The 8,249-nt window shown below is 39.6% G+C and overlaps 1 pseudogene; it reads left to right on the forward strand.

The window, feature by feature from the left end:
- Positions 1 to 1,332: 1,332 nt before the first annotated feature.
- Positions 1,333 to 2,391, forward strand: LOC101722386 (ubiquitin-conjugating enzyme E2 J1 pseudogene; annotated as a pseudogene).
- The last annotated feature ends 5,858 nt before the right edge of the window (positions 2,392 to 8,249 follow it).

Below are 8,249 nucleotides of genomic sequence, written 5' to 3' on the forward strand. Positions count from 1 at the left end.
AGTTCACTGAACAAAAAAAACAAAAATTACACTTTGGTCTCTCCAGGGATGGAAACAAGGAATTGCGACTTAGGAACTGTGTTTGACACACACCACTGCCCCAGGAGTGAAGAGGATCTCATTTCTACTTCCCTTGATTTGTCTGCTTTATTTCTCTCCTCTGCTGCTGATTTCTCTACCTTGGGATACACATGGCCCAGATATGATGATCCCCACCCCAACCCTATTTTCCACCCCTTCCTACTCCGTAAGGATGAATTATAGCATCTTAGACCTAAATTCAAATTCTTAAGTCCAGAACTGACTGTGATAGCTTAAGTCAAATACTCATTCCCATTACTTATGAATTTTCTAGAAGACCTGTTACTGTATTTTGAAACTGTCTCTCAAAGTTGGAAACTTAATCCCCAATGCAACAGTGCTGAGAGGTAGGACCTTTGAAAGGTAACTAAATTAAGAGAGCTCTGCCTTTGTGAACTAATTAATACCTTTACGGTAAGAGTGGGTTTGTTCTCATGCAGTGGATTTGTTATAAAATCAAGCTCAGCTCGCTACTCTTTTTAGTTCTCTCTGGCTCTTTCACCTTCTGTCAGGAGATATCAGATGTGGGTCCCTCAACCTGGGACTCCTCAGCCTCCAGAACTGAAAGAAATATATCTCTGTTCTTTACAATCTACATAGTGTATTAGTCACTCTCCCCTCACTATGCCAAAATTCCCAACACTCACAGTTTAAAAGAAAAGAGGTTTATATTGGTTCACTGTTTTTAGAGGAGTCAGTCCATGGTTGGCTGGCTCCAAGGCATGATGGAAAAGCATGACAAAGGAAAGCTGCTCACCTTGTGGCAGCCAGGAAACAGAGAAAAGGGAGGAACCAGGGACAAAAACTCATCCTTTCTGGTCATGCCTCCAATAACCCACCTCTCTAACCAGGACTTACCTCCTAACAGTACATGAACTACTGAGTTCATAAATGGATGAATCCCCTGATTGCCCTCATGATTCAATCACCTTCCAAACACATAAGGCTTTTGGTGAACATTTTAGATCAAAACAACATTTAATCTTGGGGTATTCTGTTATAGCAGCAGAAAACAGACTAAGACATCTTACTTTCTAGGACTCTAGATGCAATGTCATATTTTGTTGTTTTACCCACCGAACTGTAAAAACTGTCAGCACTTTTAACAGTGGTTTGAGTCACACAGTAACCAAGTGAGTCATAGAAATGTGAAATGAGAACATTCACTGTCAAATTCTATTTTAAAGTATTTAATTGAAAAACAGACCCCGCCTCCGGCCCGCGGTCCTGGAGAAGGCCCCGTCGGCCCGAGCCGCAGGCCGGAGCCCAGAGCCGGTCCAGTGCCCCTCCATGGAGACCCGCTACAACCTGAAGAGCCCGGCTGTTAAACGTTTAATGAGAGAAGCAGCAGAATTGAAAGATCCAACAGATCATTACCATGCGCAGCCTTTAGAGGATAACCTTTTTGAATGGCACTTCACAGTAAGAGGGACCCCAGATTCTGATTTTGACGGAGGTGTTTATCATAGGCGAATAGTACTACCACCAGAGTATCCCATGAAACCACCAAGCATTATTCTCCTAACAGCTAATGGAAGATTTGAAGTGGGCAAGAAAATCTGTTTGAGCATCTCAGGACATCATCCTGAAACTTGGCAGCCTTCATGGAGTATAAGGACAGCGTTACTGGCCATCGTTGGGTTTATGCCAACAAAAGGAGAGGGAGCCATAGGTTCTCTAGATTACACACCTGAGGAAAGAAGAGCACTTGCCAAAAAATCACAGGAATTTTGTTGTGAAGGCTGTGGCTCTGCCATGAAGGATGTCCTGTTGCCTTTAAAATTGGAAAGGGACTCAAGCCAGGCTGACTAAGAAGTCAAGGAACTCGCAAGACAAATCAGTTTTAAGGCAGAAGTCAATTCATCTGGAAAGACCATTGCTGAGTCAGAGTTAAACCACTCCTTTTCACTAAATGATTTACAAGATAACATACCTACAACATTCCAGGGTGCTATGGCCAGCACTTCGTATGGAGTCCAGAATCCTTCAGCAGCATCCTTTCAACAACTTACCCAACCTGCAGCTAAGAATACCTCCATGAGCCCTCGACAACACCGGGCCCAACAGCAGAACTAAAGAAGGTCATCGATATCACCAGATGTAATACAGGGCCAGCAGCCAAGAGACAACCACATGGATCATGGCGGATCAGCTGTACTGATTGTCATCCTGACTTTGGCATTGGCAGCTCTTATATTCCGACGAATGTACATGGCCAATGAATACATATTTGACTTTGAGTTATAATATTGTTTTGTGAATTAAGAGCTGTGACTCAACTGCTTCATTAAACATTCTGCATTGGGTATAATCTAAAAAAAAGAAAAAGAAAAACAATGTGATGATTTGGTTATATGTATATACATTGTGCAATGACTACCATCATCAAATTAATTTATGCATTCAATACCACCCATGCTGTCCCTTTGATCCTCAGCACTTGTTCATCTTGTAACTTAAATTTCTATCCTTGGACCACCATGTCCCCAGTTTTTCTTCCCCAGCTGCTGCTAAACACTGCCCTTCCCTCTGTTTCTGTGAGTTTAAATTTTTTGGATTTCATATATACATGAGTTCATCCAGGATCTATCAGCATCTGGGTTATTTCACTTAACATAATATCTTCAGGTTCATCAATGATATCAGAGCAGCAGGATTATTTTCTTTTTTATGGTTGCATGTATCAGTATTAAAAATATTCTCACTTTTACCTTATCCACTTACATGTTGACAGTTAGCTTGTTTGCACGTCTTGGTTATTATGATTAACGCTGCAATGAACATAGGAGTAGAGATATGTCTTTGGATACTTAATTTCATTTCCCAGAAGTGGAATTTACTGGTAATAGCTCAGTTTTTGAGGCCTTTCCATGCTGTTTTACATAATGGCTGAATCATTAGTGGAATCCACGTTCCCCCTAAAAAAAAAATATGCAAAGATGTCCTTTCCTCCACAACCTCATGAGCACTTTTTAATCTCTCATCATCTTTATGATGGCCATCCTAACAGATGTGATTTGATATCTCACTGTTGTTTTGATTTTCACTTCTCTGATGTTTAACAATACTGGAATCTTTTCATATGCCTGTTAGCCATTTAAATTTCTTCATTTGCCTATTTTTAATCAAGATATTTCTGCTTTTGGTACAGAGCTGTGTAAGTCTATGTCAATTTTTTTGTTACTAAATCTAGTTTTCATTCCACACAACAAAAAGCACATGTAGTTTTTTACATGAAGAGTTTCAAGCAATTCCTTAAAATTTGCAATTTCTACGGTTTTTACATGGTTGTTAGCACAAGAAGTAAATTCATCTTGACTTACTGGAAAAACCAGTGTGTAGAATTGTTATCATCCAGACTTTATCAGGAAGACTGAGCCATTATTGACTCCTAAGCCTGCGGCTGCACACAGAAAGAGAACATAAACCACAGTTTCTCACCACAGATGCTTTGTCTTAGAGAATAGGAGTTGTGCGTGGTGACAAATGCTGCAAAGCTCTGAAGTACCAATTACTAACTATTTAAAGATGATGTTATCTCCAGAATGGAATACAGTTCACAATGATGAAAAAGTCGATTTTCTTGCAGGAGTCAAGTATTCCCACACTTGCTCTAGCAAGCCTTTATGATTGTATTAATCACAAGTTTCTTTGGGGAATTCTTGTCTAGCGATAAGCTTAAGCCATTAATTAAGTCACTACATATGTGATGCTGGAGTTATTCACTCTTTGTTTGTAATACATACTTGTCTACTGGTCTGAATTAAGAAAATGGAAAGCAGATGCTCAAGCTTCCTATCTCTGAAGAAGCCAGACTGTGGGGTGCCACCTAGCTATGGGTTGAATTGTGTTCCCCTTCCAAATTCATATGTTGAAACTCTATATTAGCCAGTATTATAATAAAATAACCAAGACATGTGACTATAAATAAAAGAGGTTGGGCCAGGGATTTAGCTAACTGGTTCTGCCACCTGCCTCACAAGCGCAAGGTCCTGAGTTTGATCCTCAGTACAAAAAATAAATAAATAAAAGAGATTTATTTGCAGTTTGGAGGGCTGCAAGTCTGAATAACATGACACAGGCTCTGGCAAGGGCTCCCTTCTGCATCACCTATGGTGGATTGTAACAGAGCACAAAGAGTTCCATGACCCAAGGAAATCCAGGTAGGCCCCACCTCATAAAGGTTCCACCACCTCTCTCTGCCACTCTGAGAATCAAGACTTTAAAACACAGACCTCTGAAGGTCACCCATGTCACACCCATACCACAACAAACCCTAACCCCTACTGCCTCCAAATGTGACAGACATGGAGTCAAAGTCTCTAAGGAGAAAATTAAATGAAAATGATACCGTTAGAATGGAACCTAACCCAATCTGGCTGGCTTATCATTCTAAGAAGAGGACGTTTGGTCATGCAAAGGGACTCTAGGTATGAGCCAGTTAGACCACGTGAGGACGCAGTAAGAAGTGGGTTACCTGCAAGCCAAGGAGAGAGTTCTCAGAAGATGCAAGCCCGCCAAAATGTTGATCTTGCACTTCCAACTTCCAAAACTACAAAGAAAATAATTTCTTTAAGCTGATTGGTTTATGGCATTTCATTATGGCAGCCCAAGGAAACCAATGCATGCCTCAACAAGAGGTTTTAAAATTAGAAGTTTCCCTAATCCTCTCCTTCAGGGTAAGCCATTCACAAGTTTCACTGTATGTGACTCCAACTTAGTCTGTTTCTTATGTTAAACATGGAGGATTTTTCTTTTGAAAAATCGAACATTGCTGCATCATAGGGCCATCATTGCCTTATACAACAGACTGGGACAAATTGCTGCTGTCTCCTTATACGAGAGATAGTCCCCAGCTCCATACAGCCCCTCATATGTGCCACTGCCATGCACCTAATTGCTCTCCTTATTTAAAATGTCAGTCTGACCTCCATAAGCATTTGGATTTAAGAGTCTCTGAGATGTCTGCTCAGAACCAGCTGCTTCTATCACTGGTGCGGAGACATCGATCAGCCTTCCCAGGGAGACTTGGCAGCAGCAGGCCAGTTACAAACATTTCCTCCAAAGCCAGCTGACATTGATTTTTTGGATACACCTTCTGAGAACAAGACAGAGTCACGAAATCAAGAAAGCAATAATTCTTCTCCAGCCTTTGCAATTATTGCAGTAGAGTCACCTTGTATATAAACCAGATGACAAATAGCGAGGCTATCCTCCTTTTCCTCTTGCTCACTTTAAAAATCACGCACGCTAAGGAAGGAAGGTTTTTGTATGTCTGAAAGGTAAAATTGTGGTTTAGTATGAAGCAGGGATTTTTAGTCAAGATTAATTTTGTTTCAGATAAGAGTTGGTGGAAAAGTTGTCCTTTCATGATTTGTGATGCACTCAGTACCACATTGATCCTCAAGTAACTTAAAGAAGCTGCAGATAATCAGAGAAGCAACCTCCAGAAATATTCTGTTAGCTCTAGGAGCCCAGGCTCCTCACATGCTCAAGGAGAAACTTCATCAGGAAAAAGCCAAGGTTGTGCTAAGGTTGTCAGAATAACACAGCTTGGTGACAAATGATGTCTCTTGTTCTCTTCCTCTCCCTGATCTGCTATTCCTCTCCCTCTTGCTTTCTCTCATTCTTTGCTCTCATTTATTTGCTCTGCCTCATCAAGCATTCTGGAAAGATTTTTTTTGGTGATGAGGCAAGGGGGACACTTTCCCCAACTATCAGGGTTCAAGAGTGGCTGCTTTGGTAAGAGGCTCAGGATTAACTGTGGAATTTCACTGGAACAGGCATTGGCTAGCAATAAAGGCTTTAAACCAAATGGTCAGCATCTTGCACTGATCTATGCTTCCTCATAAGCTAAAGGTGCCAAAGATTTATTATGTTCTAATGGGCAGATATTAATTCAGTGGCTGCTGGACAAAAGTTAAACCGATATTTCTCAGCAACCACACACACACGCATATCAACAACATGCCCACATCACTCCCCAGACCAACAAACAAACACACACACACATAGAACTACTACTACTACTACTATTCACACACATACCCAAAAATAACCACACATCTTACCAACCACTATTCACATCCACATCTACTATTTTAGTTCAGGGGATCTTAATGAGATACCATAGAAGGGGTTACTTGAAGAACAGAAATTTATTTCTCACAGTTCTAGGGGCTAAGAAGTCCAGCAGATCCCTTTTTTGGTTTGCAGACAGCATGATATTGGGGGAGGAGTCTATAGAATCAGAACAGCAATCTCATCATAATGCCCTATTCTCATGACCTCATTTGAACGTATTACCTCCTAAAATCTCCAGAAGTTAGAGTTTCGGCACATGAATTTTTGAGGGACAAAAACATGTGGATAGAAATACATGCCAACCACAAATACCACCCTTATGCTGTGCTTCTGTCCTCAGTCACACAGCATTTCACAATAGGCATATTATCCAAATACACTACAAAAATGTGGCCCTCGTAAGTGAATTGAAAAGAGTATAAGGGGGGAAAAGAAGTATCAGAAAAGCAGCTCTATTCTTTTTACTTAGTTTCTATTTGTTATGAGTACAGGTTTCCATTACAGTACGTGATTACATTGCTTGCAGGAAGTTGACACATGTACAAAATATATCTTAATTCTTCTTTTCATCCCCTTTCCCTCCCTTCTCTTCCTTCTTCCCCCATCTGTTGATGCCCATCCCCTTTGAACAAAATCTATTTTCCCAGTTCCTATCCTCTATCTTTTATTTTGCTCTTTATATTTTGGGTTTCTCATATAAGAGAAACCATATGTTATTTAAGCTTGTGGGTCTGATTTATTTCACTTAACTTTATGGTCTTAATGTGAATCCATTTTCCTGCAAATGACTCAAGTTTATCCTTCTTTATGGCAGAGGAGTACTCCATTAAATAACACACTGTCTTCATCCATTCATCTGTTGTTGGATATATAGGCTGCTTCCAAGATTTAACTATTGTGAATTGTGCTTCTATAAATTTGGGAGTGCATGTGCCACTGTAATACGGTATCTTTAACTCACAGGAAGACACCTAGAAAAGGTAACTGGGTCAAATGGAATTTCTAGTTTTAGTTTTATCTTTCTCTTTATTTTAAAATCTCTACCTCGGACTTAGAACTAACTCAGCTTAACATGGACTTTTGAAGTGAGATGTTTAGTACATTTGAGAGCAGCCATTTTTCCTATCTTTTCCCAATTTGCATGCCCCACTGACTTCTAAATATAAACCAACTTAGACAAGATAGTATGTTGTAGAATTCTTGGTTCGTTTGTACCGAAGAAGCAACAAAATTTTAGCTGCATTTTGTATAAAACTAAAACACAGTCTCTCATCTCCTGTGCCTTCTTGCCCAAAGGCAATAGATACTCCTTTCCTAGTGAAACAATTCAGTGTAAAATAATTAGGCAGTTTGGTAAGGGTAAGAGATTTAGTATATTGTGGGGCTTGGGAAGGTGTTTAGTTTTTTCCAAAATAAAATCTGAATACATTGCCCTTATTTAATTGGAAAAGCTTATCCAAAAGCCATCAACTCACGATTTTACTAAGCTTGCCATGCTCATAGATCATCGTGATCTCTTCTTCTTCTGCTGCTGACTCTTTCTCTTGTTTACTGCTTATTATCTTCATCAATGTCTAAAACAGAAAGGTCATAGTGATATATAACTCAATCCCTTTCATTTTATCCTTGTACCTCTGCAAAAAATTTAGAAGGAAAATAAACTGAAATAAAATGAGATGTAAGGATCACCTGAGGGTTTTAATTAATCCTGTGCTCTTAGTCCTCCTCAACTTCTACAATTAATTTAGATTTTGTTGTATGAGATAAATATGCCTTCTTTGGCTCAGCCTGAGAAATTCTCCAACAAACAACTTGCCAAACAGAAGGTAACAGTAAAAGCCACTGAAATGGGTTTATTAACCCAAACTGAGACCTGAACTACATTTTTTTTTGTCAAGCTGTATGTCATTCGCATCGAAGTTTTGAAAGTTCAATATGTCTGGTAGGATTTGGCATGTGTGAATTGCATTTGGATTGTATATATGACTAATTTCATAACTGCACAAAGAGATTGGTGTCTCTGACCACTGATAAACTCTATTTGATATAAAGAAAGTCTCCTAAATTTTATGAACCTCAGTAAA

Source organism: Heterocephalus glaber, unplaced genomic scaffold, assembly GCF_053883595.1.
Source record: "Heterocephalus glaber isolate CG9 unplaced genomic scaffold, H.glaber_assembly_v1.0 deba00001465, whole genome shotgun sequence".
Lineage (NCBI taxonomy): Eukaryota > Metazoa > Chordata > Mammalia > Rodentia > Bathyergidae > Heterocephalus > Heterocephalus glaber.